Genomic DNA, 15,652 nt, shown 5'->3' on the forward strand with positions numbered 1-15,652 from the left:
GCTGCTCATACACAACTCTTATAAAGTTCACTGTATCACAATGGAGTGCCATACTACTCCCAAGTTTCTTTACCTGTTAACTTCTCATGATGTTAAAGAGCTCTAATGTACCAAACATTAGCACCAAATGTATGTTGCGAAGTATTAATTAACTGCAAGTGGATCATATTTAGACACACACTCACACACACACACACACACACACACACACACACACACACACACACACACACACACACACACACACACACACGCACACATATATATTTGACATAAACATACTTGACATATGTATTCCAAGTTACATTATCTCTTTTACTTTACATGACTCTCAACAAAAGTAAAGTGCCAAGGGTTTAATCCAAAATGAGTGTTGCCAAGTATTAATTAAATGTAAGCAAATTATGTTGCTAACTATTAACTAACTGTAACCAGTTTATGTTGCTCCCTGCCTTAAATGTCTGTATGGATTCTGTAAGTGGAGCTTTCCTCCACAGCTCTCACCTGAAAATGGGTTATTTTGACCCAGTCAGACTATCCTGGTAAACAAATGTCAAATGAATAAATAAATATGTTTACATGTTTTGTTTCTTTTTGACAGGAATTTGTGAATAAATGGATTCACATTTGCCAACAAAATCCTCCTTAGGTATGGGCACAGCTTTCTGGCTAAGCAAAGTGGCATTCTCTGCTCTTCTCCCAGAACTGAAAAAAGTGGCTCTCCCTTGCCAATTAAGGGCATTCAAGTTGTTGTAAAGGAAATGTCAAACCTCTGGTCTCTGGTGTCTGTAGGGGTTACACCAGTGGGACCCAAGGAAAAAGACAAGTGATTTGAAGAACCAGCTTTGGACACAGCAGTCACCTACTTGCAGCTGAGGCACTTTATCAGCATATTGTGAAGACAAAGGCTGCTTTACAATTTTCTTCTTTTTCTGATTTGAAGAAGGTGCCACTGAGGAGCTGGAAGGTCATTCCACTGTTAATACAAAAAAGGTGCCTGACTCCCTGAGAAGCTTAGCAGTAAGTCAGTAAAACAGGTAAGTTCTAAAAACACAACTTTCCCCCATTAAACACAGTAAAACACACTTTAAACTTTTACCTCAGCCCCCAAACATAAAATAAAATAACTTTTCCTACAGAAAGTTGTAGTTTAAATTTAGTTTAAACAACTTTTTAATCACAAAAGTAGAAAAGTAATGCTCTCATTTTAAAAGTGCACAAAAATCACATGATAGCCATTAAAAGTATTTTCTCCTAGCGTAATTAATTTTCACTGAAAAAAGTAGTTTTGCTATCATAAAAAGTAAAGTGGAAGTTCTTTTCCCTTGAAGGGAGCTTATCTAGCCAGTACTGGAAGTACATTATCTAAGCATAGATTATAGAAAGCCGGCAGAGGAGTGCCCTCTTCAGTGTCAGGAAAGCTGTTAAGGACTAGACTCCCAAACATGCCTTTTAGTAAGCTCAGCTCAAGCTGACAAATAGTTTCAGCATGTGAAAGGTGCTCAGAATGCTTTGGAAGCTGGCCTGCTGTTACATCTTTAGCAGGATATAACCCATATAGGTTAGGCGACTGTAACAGTGATACTTAGGAAGAACATCAGTGAATTCATGGCTTGTGGAACCATGGTATATAGCCAGTGTTCTAGTTACAGTGAGACAGGAGTCAGAAATATGTAAGTTGAATAAAGGATAGGTTCATACGTTCATAGGTAGGTACTAGGCTATCAGCCCTGGGGCCTATACAAGCCCACCCAAAAAGGTACCCTGGCTTTTGCCACCCAAGAAAATTATTTTCCTGTGCCACTGTCAAGCAGAGCCACAGAAGTGATCCCTGGGGTGAATTTCCCATTTCCCATCCAATCATCAAGATTTTTCTTGAAGAGTGCTAATGAGGAGCTTTGTTTGATATAGATAGGTAGTTTATTCCAGAGTATGGGAAGTCTCTGGGACAGGCATCTATCCCTCCGACATGTTCTGTTTATTGTGGTGACAAGGTTTAGGTCCCTAGAGTGGATAGCTCGGAGGGGTTGGGATTTCTTTAAGTGGAGCAGGTCCAACAGCTCTGGGTTTGACATAGCTTTGTATGTTAGGCAGAGATCACCTCTGAGTAGGCGATATGCGACGGAGTAAAGCTGGAGTTTTTTGAGACGGTCTGCGTAGGGCATCTGTTTGAGGCCAGTAATCCTCTTTGTGAGGTATCTCTGCGGCCTTTCCAGTTGTTATAGATGTCTTGGGAGGTACATACCAAAAGGGGCGTTGTACTCTATAATGGGTCTAATGAGTGATGAGTAGAAGGGAACAATGACCTCTTTTTTTCTGAATGAGAAACCTTTTGTGATGAGGTGTGCCATGTAGAAGGATTTCCTGACTACTGTGGCAATGTGATTATCAAAGGAGAGACTACTGTCCACCTGTGCCCCAAGGTCTCTTATCACACTTTCGGTGTTAAGTATACTACCGCCTATGTTGTAGTTCATGGGTACAGAATTTTTACCAAAGGGGATGACAATGCACTTTTTAGCATTGAGCTTGAGGCCATGGCTTTGACACCAGGCATCTGTCTCAGTGAGGCCCTTTTGTAGGATGTCCACATCATTAGGAGTTTTGATTATGGCTCCTAGTCTGCAGTTATCTGCGAACTTCATTAGCCAAAGACCTTCTGTGTTAGCCTGTACTTCAGAGAAGTAGATACCAAACAGGAGAGGACCCAGGACTAAACCCTGTGGTACTCCACTTGTCACTGGTCTGAAGTCAGATTTGGAGTCTGCTCCTTTCACAGTGTGGGTTCTGTCAGTGAGCCAGTTGGCACCCATCTTGTGACATAGGGATTTATACCTAGTTTAGTGAGTTTATCTATAATTCCAGAGTGGGGGATGGTGTCAAAAGCCTTGGCAAGATCTAGATAGGCTGTGTGAACCACCTTACCCTTGTCTACGGCTTTGTTGACTGCTTCAAAGAAGTCTATTAGGTTTAGGAGACATGATCTGCCTTTTACAAACCCGAACTGGGTGGGATCCAGAGCTTGGAGATTACCAATGTCTTTGTTTATAAGTTCCATGATGATACTTTCCATGGCCTTGCAGACCAGGCTCGTCAGGCTAATGGGGTGGTAGTTCCCGGGGTCCATGGTGGCTCCCCCCTTGTGGAGTGGGATAACCGTCGCTGTGCGCCATTCAGCAGGCACAAAGCCTGAGGTGAGGCTATGATTGAACATGGTACTTAGGTGGGGTGCCAGTTCGTTCTGCAGTTCATGTAGAACGCAGCCTGGGATGTTGTCTGGTCCCATGGATACTGTGTTCTTGGCTTTGGAGAGTGTGGTTTTTACCTGTGCAGCCGTGATTACAGGAACTTTGCATTCTTCCAGTATAGAGATGGGCTCTTTAGGAGGTGAGAGGGGGGTAAAATTAGGACTGAACCTATCTGCCATGATGTTAGCAATATCAGTTGGGTCTGTATATTTAGTGCCATTGTACTGTAACTCAGAGCAGATCTGAGTGTGGCCATTGAGATTCTTGACATAGGTATAAAATGCTTTGTGGTTGTCTTTAGAATCAGTGGCAATTTTGTTTTCATAAGTAGCTTTGGAGGATTTTATCAGGGATCGCAGCTTCTTACTGAGGCTGACCAGGGAGCTCCTCCACTCATGGGATTTTATTCTCTTTTGCAAGAGTTTCTTCCTTCTGTTGTACAACTTGTTTATGTTTATGGAATGTCTAAAATATTTGCACATACCTATATATTATTTCTTATTGATTGATTGATTGATTGATTGATTGATTGATTGATTGATTTGATTACAGTCCGGCTGGGTAGGAGCCAATTTTCAGCTGAGTCCTGGGGAGAAAAACTCAAAAATATATCTATGGCTTAGCAGGATGTACATTCACCTTTGATTTCAGAACATTAAAAGTTTTCCACAACATTTGTTTGGATTCATATTATAATGCTGCCACTGTAGTGCAGCATAAGGAGTTACTGCACTCCTGAGGTACCATCCTTTCCTTTGGGCGATATTTTAAATGGAGGTTTTATCTGTATGAGCTGGTCATAGGTCAAGCAGATATAAAAGACACCAATAAGGTCAAGCAAAGCTACCTTTAAGGTTAAGATAGCCTCCTGGGTGAAAGATAACCATAAGGCCATCTAAAGCTATATCAAAAACTTCAAGAGCAGCACACAGCAATATGCTGATTTTGTGGTTAATGGTGCCAGATTCACCAAGCTTAGTGATACAGCGACCATAATAGCAGACAAATTCAGTTATAACTTTATCCCCTACCCCCAACCATCCCCCAAGAATATCCTCAAACATAACCCCTCCAACTATACCAAGGGGGCATGTACTGGCGACACTCACTAACCAAAGAGCAAAGCCTCAGTGGGCCCTGATAATATCACAGAATACCACCTACATAGTATAAAATATAACCAGGATCCCTGGAGTCATTATTTAACTATAATCTTAAAACAGGCTTTGTACCATGTGAATGGAGGACTGCAACAGTCACCCCCCTTCATAATGAAAGAACTTCAACAGATCTTAGAAACTGCAGACCCATTAGTCTGACTAGTCTTTTTTGCAATTTGGAAAAAAAATATTATAGAAATTATCAACAAGGACATAGGAGAGCTCCAGACACTAGATCCATTCCAGTTTGCATTTGCAAAGGAAGGTTATGGTTACCAAATCTGGTGGACTTCTTTAAAAAGGTTGCTAAGGGAATTTTTGAAGGGAAAACTGTGCATACTGCCTGTCAAGATCTGACTAAAGCATTTAACACAATATCTCACTCTAGCACTGTCAGCAGACTTATGGAACTAGGTATATACCCCATTATAACACACTGGATAACTAGCTGGCTCACTGATAGGACCTATGAGGTTAGAACTGGTGAGACCACCTTCACAGTGAGGCTGGTCATCAGTATAGCTCTCCCAGAGCACTCTGCTGAGCCGTCTTATCTTTGGCATCTACTTCTAGGATGTCAAAGCCAATGTCAAAGGCCTCCAGCTAACCAAGTTCGTAGATAATTGCAAACTGGGAGAAGTGATTGAATCCCACCAAGATGAGAACACCCCTCAAGAAGCCCCATTGCAGACAAACACTTGGTGCCAAAGCCATGGCTTAAAACTCAATACCAAGAAATGCATTATAGTACCTTTTGGAAAGTCTTCCATCCAGAGCAACTAGGTCATCAATAAAACACCTTTATAAGTTAATTCACTAGTCAGTGATCTGGGAACTCATGTAGATAGTAACTTAACTCTTGACTAATATGTGTCCAAGGTAGTAAGAAAACCCTTCTATGTTGCTCAACCTTGCCCCTACCCACACACTCACACATGTGCCCAGCAGTTAAAGTGACATCGACTATGTATACTGCATCTTAGATGTTTGACTCTAATCAAATGAACAAAAAAATACAAAATAGCCACAATAATGTAGTTCATCCAATTTTTTTGTCAGAAGCATACAGTACATTCTATAACAACAACTCCAATATATGTCACCACCAATTATAGTCACTTTGGCTGTGTAAACCATAGATGTCTGACTGTAATCACACAAGATTTTAAATACATAATATTATCCAGTAATATACTTAAGTTTCTTGCAGTCAAGCACATAAAATGCAACCCATTATAAACCAACCACCCACACACATATGCACCCACCAATTATTGCTAGTTTGACCATGTACACCTCAAATTTCAGACTGTATCAAATGAATTACTAATTTCATAGCCATCGCTTCAGTAATATAGCTCATGTCATCCCTGTCAGAGACACTTGTGAGCACAAACACACTTGCCTACCAAGCAGAAACACACTGACTGCCTGTGTACATCTCAGATGTGTGCCTGTTATTAAATGAAGGCACAAATACTTATATAGTAGCTAAATTAATACATTTTAGATTGTTCTGTCAATCATGAACAGTGCACTACTTCCAGACACATACAGATGTGCATAATAACTTCAGAAACTTTTTTTGGCTATGTATACCTCATATAGCTGATTCTGATCATAAGAATGAATAAAAACATAAATAATAGCCCAAAGTGTAATAATGTTTTAAATTTTAGGCAGTGTGTAAAGAGTTTTGGAAGTATAATCCAAAATATTTTTGCTTAATATAGCATAGCTCTTAAATGTACATGAGTTTATGATGTATACTATCATACTGTATACTAGCAATGTATACTATTATTTCCTTGAAAATAAGAGGTTTTTCTGACCAACTGTTGGGGATAACAGTCATTAAGTTATGAGGATACTGGAATTTCAGATTTCACATCCTTCTGAAAATGCATGCTAATGTTAAACCTGCCAATATACACATATACATATACACCCCCACCACACACACATACACACACACACACAATATATATATATATATATATATATATATATATATATATGTATATATATAGTTCCCCTTTATAATCTTGAAATACTGAAATCTTGAATTTCAATATCCCAAGACCATAAAGGTGAAACTTCAAAATAGTGAAAGTGCATAAGCGTGAATCCGAATAGCTCTAATTTGAGCTTATGCATTTATGCTACATTACATGAAGTGTTTGGCTGGATGGTGTCTGGAATTTAATTTGAGTGAGTGTATGTGAGCGTTTTTGTAAGTATGAGTGTGAGTGTTGGATGTGTTGGTATTTGTGTATGTGTGTTGTGTGATGTGTGATGTGTGTGTGTGTGTGTGTGTGTGTGTGTGTGTGTGTGTGTGTGTGTGTGTGTGTGTGTGTGTGTGTGTGTGTGTGTGTGTGTTTGTGTGTGTGTGTGTGTCTGTGCGAGGGACTGTAGAATGCCTGGGTGTGAGTTTGTTTTTTTATAGCACAATTTTTGTGCGATCTTGGAGATGGTATATATAAGTGGGGGGCGAGCTTGCCCCCCTGCTTACATGTGGTGTAGGGTTGTATAGTTTGTGTGCTGTGGGTAGAATGATGTGTGTGTTGTGTGGTGTATGGTGTATGTATGCTCATGATTGTGTGTTTCGTGATTTTGGATTTCGGGATTGTGAGTCGTTCACCTTTATAGTTTTGAGATACTGAAATTCGAGATTTCAGTATTTCGAGATTATAAAGGGGAACTAATATATATATATATATATATATATATATATATATATATATATATATATATATATATATATATATATATATATATATATATATATGTATAGATAGATGGATAGATATATTCCCTATTATGCAATCGAAGATACTTTTCTTCGAACGCATAATATTCGAACCCAAAACATCAAAAACAATAAACTGCAAACGGCCAAGTCCGCGTATTTTTTCCTAGGGAAAAAAATTCAGTTGGCCGTTCTTGCTGTTTGCCCTTTTCCCCAACATTCAGTGATCTTGGAGTTGGTATATTTAGTTAGGGGGGGTGTGGGGTGAAGCCCCCCACTTGATTAAGATTGTGAAGTTTGTGTTGTTTGGTTGCCGCGTCGTGCATTTTTTCCCTAGGAAAAAATTTGTTTAGTGTTTTTAATGTTTTGGGTTTGAATATTACGTGTTCAAAGAAAACTCTCTTTTATCACATAATATAAACCCATATATATATATATATATATATATATATATATATATATATATATATATATATATATATATATATATATATATATATATATATATATATATATATATATATATATATATATATATAAAGTTTGCCACAGATTTCTATGAGGCCATGCAGACCTCTTGCCTCTAGATTGCTTGTTCCCTACCAGGTATCTATGCAGCTCTAGATCAATAACCGGAAACAACATTAACAATGGAGAATTTGAGCAAAGAGAAGTTTTCTGAAATTATAATTAAAACCGTGCCCTTAGTTTGTCATGTTTAAATTACTATTGCTCACGCACATTCTGCGGAATCATTAAGATATTTTCATTACAAGATAATTAAAATATATTTTAAACTTTTTTTCTATTGGGAAGTCATACTTATTTTTGCATATAGTTAAAATGCACAACCATAGATGTTAATAATTATTATTGTGCATTTTTAATGCATAAACCAAAGGAGATACTGACTTATTTGAGTAGAGCAATCATATGGGCTATAGGAATGTATAGGAAAATGTTGCTTCAGATCTTGTGTTATTGGTGCAAGTTCAAATGCAGGAATCGTAATGTGCCCATGAAATATTAAAAAAATAATGGCCATACAATCCTCAGCCCTCACACAAGGTACAGAAACCTTTTATACACACCTTTGGTTTTAGAGTAGGTGAGGGTCAGGGCAGTGGGTGGTCACTTTAATGCCTACATCAAAATCCACTTTTATAGTATGAGGTGTGGGGAGGCTGAGAAGTCAGGTCTATCACAAAATGCACACAGACACACACACACACACACACACACACACACACACACACACACACACACACACACACACACACACACACACACACACACACACACTGTATGGCTATCTGCAGGTAAATTGGAGGACAATCAGTTCATCTGCGTCATAGCTTTGGAGTGTTGAAGGAAATAAGAGCACATACCTAAAACACAGAGAGACAGGAAGGGTAGGCAGAGTCTACACAGAAGAAGCCTCAAACAAGAGCTCAACCAGAGCCAAGCACTGTGGGATGGTAATTCTACTCACTGCACCACTGTGCAAATGGTCAGTTGCTTTAACATTTTCGTGCCTATAGTGCTATCTAAGTACTTCTTCTATCTGTGCATACAGCATGAGTCCTCTGTTATCAATCAGCCTTTCATGCCTAAAGCACTGGTGTACACACTCAATTAAAAATGTAAATATTTCTGTCAAGCAAGCAGTTAAGGACACATAATCATGGCCGCTAAGTTTAATGACTGTGGACCTTTAGCTGCATGCTAAAAAAAACTAATAGTTGCCTTTTGAAAAAAAAACAAGTAAAATGTTTTATTACCTTTTCCTTCCAAGTATCTGGCTGATTCTCTAGCATCCACAACAATATATGCCACCTCATGAAATTACTGTTTACGCCTCACAGCAAGAGGTTCTCCGGTTCGATCCTCGGCCAGGGTGCCTTCTGTGCGGAGTCTGTATGTCCTCCCTGTGGTTGCGTGGGTTTCCTCCGGGTGCTCTGGTTTCCTCCCACATCCCAAAGACATGTAGTAGGTGGATTGAACACTCTAAATTGGCCCTAGGTGTGAGTGTGTGCATGTGTGTGCCTTCTGTGGAAGATTGGATGCCGGGCTGGCAACTCGACACTGTAAAACTCCACTGCCAATCATGAGCAGACAGGTGATCCTCTGTGGCGACCCCTAACTGGGAAAAGCCAAAAGAAGAAGAAGAAAATTACTGTTTGCAGGATTTCTTTATTCTTTACTTTCATTGATGATATTTTGGTATTAGCAGAAAAATATATTTCAGCATTATTGTTGTTTTCATATACATTCTTCTATCCAAATCAAAAACAGCTCCTTCTTTACTGTTTCCACCTGTGGTATCAGGAACTGCATATATACCTAATGTCACCAGATAGGTGACCAGTCAGACAAGAAAACATAAAGGAAGCTGCAGATGGAGCCAGCTGTAATTATTCCAGCTATCTGAGTTCCCAATTTACAAAGAGTGAAATGTTCTTTTCTCATTGCAGTTTTGTGCTAGTTGAGGTTTCAGTTTGAAAAGAGTGGGACAGTGATCAATGCTGGTGTGAAATGAACACTTGATACTTGCTCTAAGATGTCTGGAAGTGCAGGGAGGCCTGTTGCTCAAGATGAAAGGAAGAGCTGCATTGTTTATTTCTGAAAACTTGCTGCCACACAAACAAGCAAGTGCATAGCTCATAACTGTGCCTGATTTTACAGAATGCAGCTGTGACTCACTTTTTTTGTATAGCATTGTTAAAAGCTTCGTTTACTCTATTGCTCACTATTTTTTGAGAGGAGGACGTCTGCAAAAACAACAACAATCATTATGAAATATGTGTTTTAAATAAAGCATAAACAATGGCTTATACTCCTCGGCAACTTTCCTTGATCTATCCAAGGCTTTTGACATGGTCTCGCACAAACAACTTATCTCTGTCCTCACTAATCTATCCTTTTCCAAATCAGTTACTGACTGGTTTCATAGCTACCTAAACAGCCGCCTACAATCTGCTGTTTGGCATAATGACATATCTCTACAATTCCCTGACATATATTATGTATGGAATATATACATAAATACACAGTGTCCGCTTTTCGTGGTTGGTGTAGTCAACGTTTACTGTTTCTTAACAATTACTAGAAACCAGTACTTTCAGGGTATAAACATTTTTACTATAACAGACATTGCAAGAAAAATCAGGCAGAGATGTTTTGATAAGGATGAAAGACTGTTATTGGCTCTGTGATTATTGCATGTTCAGTCATAAATCACCAATACTGTAGATTGTGTAACTTCTGAAAATAAATATAGCCGTGGAACAGTTTGCAGTTGTTAGACTGTATAAACCACCAAATTCAAGTACCAATGACCTAGAGGAATTCATACATTTCTTGCATGAAACACAGGAGGGAAAATAATAGTAGCTAGGGACTTAAATTTATAAGAAACAGACTGGAATAATACTGATTCTACAACATTATTATAGCAATAACCAATGATGCTGGTGTGGTATATTAAGATTTACTCACGGTTGGTGTGGTGTAATCATAAGGGCGAAGCCAGAGTGATTAAATAAGGTCAACCATGGGTAAATCTTAATATACCACACCACAGAGTTGGATATTGCTATTATACGATGACATTATTTAAGAAAACAAATCACTTACGTTTCTTAAATAATGTCTTTGTATAATGGCGTCGTGGTGCTCTTCCACTTCTGCTGCATAACCTGTTGTATTTTTTGATGTACTGCACATGCGTATGGGAGTTGTATTCCCACGCTTACCCAGTACATCAGTGCTTTGGAAGCAACAGGGAAAGGAAGGTTTCCTTTGCTCTTTTTTTTTTTCTTTTTTTTTTTTTAATAAAAAATAGTTTCAGACAGTTTAGGGGTAGGAGAGAGACAGAATGGAGGAAATAACAGGAAAATCAGGTATATGTCTTTAGTTTTGAACCTGATTTTCCCAGTATTTTCTCCATGCTGTCTCTTTCGTATGTCTGGAGTCCGGATTTCCAATTTTATTTATTTATTTTTGTTTAAAAAAATTTAAAGTTACAGTATGTACCAATGGAAAAAAGTCTGAGCAACCGGACCTTTTTCCATTGGTATATACTTGGATTTGCAACGGGCACCCTGGTGTGCCACTTTTTGAATGCTAATGGCCAGTCATTGTATAATTACAACGTATGTACAGGGACAACAATTGTTGCAGATAGTAAACAAACCTACCACCGAACAAAACATACTAGACAGTGCTTGTGTCATTGAGGGAATGATTGTTACTTTATGTTACGTTTTATCACTGTTGATGTGCAGTGATCATGGGGCTATAAAGGTTAAATTACTGCTAGGTAATTCTGCCAAACTGACATCTATGCTAATGCACAGAAGATTAATTACAGACTGTATGGAAGTAAAGCAACCACCATGTAAAACTATTTGGACTGATACATTCAGTGAAAGAAATGTGGCAAGCTTGAAAAAGAACTTGTTTGCAAAAAATAAATAAAAAATGCTTAACATCATTATCTAGGCATACATGGTCAGGAAGATATATTTCTATAAGAACAATATGCTTAATGGAGATGAGAGATAAACATATGAGAATGGAAATTAGGCTGAACTTTAACTTTGAAAATTGAAATAAAACTAGACAGACTAACTAAACAAAGTGCAAGACAAGGTCAGGATAACGTTGAAAAAAATGTATGCCTAGATATTGAGCATAATAGGGCACCATTTTATAGATATACAAGATGTGGTAGGAATAAATGCATACAAATGAATAAATCATGTGTAGATTAGAACATTTATTCTTTAACACAACAGATTTAGATATATTTTCAAAATGGTATGCAAAACAGTTTTAGTACACAGTGAGGGTGATATATTGTGATAGTAATGTCCAGCTAACTTCAGACACTGAAATTAAATTAGATTATAATGAAATGGAACAATGTAAACTGGACCCAAATAAAGCACAGGGAGGAGGCAAAATTAGTAATAATAACCCGAGAACACTTCATCATGAACTTACAGTATGATTACATATGTTATTTATTAAGTCATTTAAGTATGGAGAGAGTCCTCAAGTTTGGAGACATATTTGCTAAACTCATCTTTAAGGGAAAGTGTAATACACAAAGCCGGAGTCTTATAGACCCATAAGTTTGCTTTCTTGCTGTGAAAAATAATAGAGAACGTTATTTTGGATACTTTATTGACAAAATTTGAAAGTTTGGAACCTGAAATCATATATCAGCATGAATATGTTCTATTAGATATATAACTATCTGTAACATGATGTTCTACAATAATATAACAGCTACAAGTGAAGATGTGTGCTGTAATATAATTTTTATAGACTTAACATACAAAAAGCACTGATCAGTAATTTAGAACAACTAGGTATTAATGTAATCTTCATAAGATGGATAGCTGCATGGCTTGCAAATATGATATGGCAAGTATCATACAGCAATTGGACAGATGAAATTCTAGGTTACATTCAAGGTGTCCCACATGGCTCTGTCCTAGACTCATACTTGTTCAGGTTGTAACGTTTAGATCTATATTTTTTCCTCCAGTTTACTATCATAATCTTGAAGTGGATTTGGTCGAATCTACTTTGAACGAAGTCCAGAGGTTGAACAGTGACAATGTCAAACTCCGATATTGTCGAAGTACAAATCTCACCTCTATCTTGACCCATTCTAACACTTGTTCCTAGGTCGAATTCGGGATGTAATTCAACAATATCGTAATTCAACATTTTGACTTTTTGTGGATGTGGGTTGATGATAATACGATCATTCGACCAAGTCTGCTTCAATATTATGATAATAAACCTTTTTCTCCTGAGTTGTTCTTTAGTCTCTATGCAGATGACTTGAAATAGATAAACTGATTATGCCCGTTATAGATAGGGCTTGTCTGCAAAAGAACTTGACTAAAATAACCATTTGGACAGAAAATTATATGCTGAGAAATACATCAAAAACTAACAGATGAGATTTAGGAAACAGACTGAAGGATAAGCATTTAGTACAGCATAACAGTGATTGAAACTGTAGATTCATTTAAGGACCTAGGTATATGGGAAGATCCACCTTTGAGATTCTCTGATCATATCAATCAATTGGTTAAAGATAGTTATAAAACTATAGGCTGTATAAAAAGATTTATAAAGTCTAGCAAATCAGGCATGGTGAAATCATTGTTTGTAAGTTACATCTGGCAAAAACTAGAGTATGGAATAATAACATGGAAACCTTATAAGAAAACTGATATGAATTACTGAAAAATAGTGCAGCAGAAATATATCAAGTGCACCCACAAAAGTGGAAATTATTACAGATTAAAATATCTGAACGTATACATTGCTTCGTATAGATATTTAAAAGGAGACTACTCCCAAGAGTGTTTGGGATTATCAAACAGTAGTAGAGGCTCATCAGGCAACCTGTGTAGAAGATTATATAGGAATGATAGAGAAGGTAATGTATGGAACAGGCAAGCAAATTATATTAAAGCAAGCACTAGTTTAAATATTTTGAAGAACAACTTGGGCACTTTATGGGAGTGACTGTTTTAGTTTATTTATTTATTTATTGACATTTGATTGCCAGGAAAGCCCGACTGATTAGAAGCTCATTTTCAACAGTGGCCAAAGGAGAAAAGTTCCACATTATTACAAAAATGTTTAAGAACAATAATGTTAAAATCTTCAAAAGTAAAACAAAAATATCTGCAGTTTAAATAATTGTAACAAAGTAGACATAATATAAAACATTGGTTAAGAATCGATACAAGGTATATGACAGTCATTTACTATTTAGAGAAGATTTAGATGGTTTGTAGAGAAATTAAAGGTAAGTTAGTCAAATATAAACTGGAAATGCAACATGAAGTAAGGGAAAACAGGCTTATGGTATATTTAGAGAGAAAGTCAGGGAAGAGAGTTAGATAGCAGTAAGGAAATAAGTGAAGAAGGGAGAGTAAGGAGGCATAAGGAATGAAAAGGGACTTCTTCACATTTAGGGATATAGTCTAGCCTGGTTTTGAGCAAGAACAGAGCCAGATTTTAGTTATGAGTGGTTTTGAAATATGAGAGGGAGGGTATAGACCTGATGGATACTGCTAAAGAGTTCCAGGCCTAAGCAACATTGTACGAATACCAACAATGCCCAGCAGATTTGCTAGGATTTTTGATGAGTAGGAGTTTTTGGTCACTGGATTGCAATGACCGACTGGGAACATAGTTGTATAGAATGTTTTTTAGTGCTGGACAGGCAGATGGATGCTGGGTAATTTTGTAGGTGGTAAGAAAATATGTATATGTTAGTTGATGTGGCAGCTCTAACCAATTAAGGTTTTTCAGTGATATACAGGGGTGGGTTCCAAAAGGGGTATGTGCTGAAAATTTAGCAACTTTCTTATAGCATTGTTCAAGTCCCTGAATGTTAGTAAGGATGGGAGCACCACAAAGAAGTGAGGGGATGAGGTAGGCAGTAGCAAGTGTAGCTTTAGTTGTGTCTGTGAAGCTCGTGCACTGGCCCAGTAATCAAGGAGCCTCAATCCTCACCACTAGCACAAGTGAGGAGTGCCCACATTGGGAAGGATAACAAGTACACACACAGTAAAGTACAATTTAACACCAGTGAGGGGCATGCACATTGGGAAGGATAACAAGTACACACACAGTAAAGTACAATTTAACACCAGTGAGGGGGCGTGCACATTGGGAAGGATAACAAGTACACACACAGTAAAGTACAATTTCCCTTAAGAGCACAGAGAGATCACAGTCAGTCTGGGGCTGGTTTCTCCCTTTCTCTCCAGATCTCCAATAAGACTCCCCACTGGCACAGCTATAGACTGGGGTTGTTAGCCAGGGTCCCAAGCCAAGTCCTCCTAGCACTTTCTCTGTCCAACCAGTGCTTTGTGCCCCTCCCCAAGTAGCTGATATACACACACTTTGAGATATGAGTTATATACAAACACACAGACACTCCTGGCGAATGCTGGCACAGGTTCTCCAGCTATGCCCCCTTCTCTCCAGACTATAAGCTAGAAATCACTGCCACCAGGACCCCTACTTATCAGCTGCTCTAAGGCTCTTCCTAAAGGGTGTCCAATTTTACTGTGCAATGTTATTATCCAAATAGTAAGTGTGACCAGAAAATTTAAGGCTTATTGGAGTGGCTTATTACAGTATCACTATATACATGCAATGTACTTCAGAGCTTAAATTATCTCTACACAAAACAGCCACAGTTGAAAGGTTTAAAATATTTAATAATGAGTAATAAAAACACAAGACAAATCTCCTCAATTCAACACAGTGCTAGTCAAGAGTTCAGAGATCACAGCAAAATGCTTAAAATAATACTGTAGAATAGTCTGACATAAATATAGAAAACAGCTAGACTAAACTTACTATTTTCTATCTATTTCTAAGAGAAGCACTAAAGTCTAAGATCCTAGTTACATATAGTTACATGCAAAGGCAGAGTGCTGGTGAGT

Source organism: Protopterus annectens, chromosome 17.part0 (assembly GCF_019279795.1).
Source record: "Protopterus annectens isolate FY-2018-M chromosome 17.part0, PAN1.0, whole genome shotgun sequence".
In the NCBI taxonomy this organism is placed as follows: Eukaryota; Metazoa; Chordata; order Ceratodontiformes; family Protopteridae; genus Protopterus; species Protopterus annectens.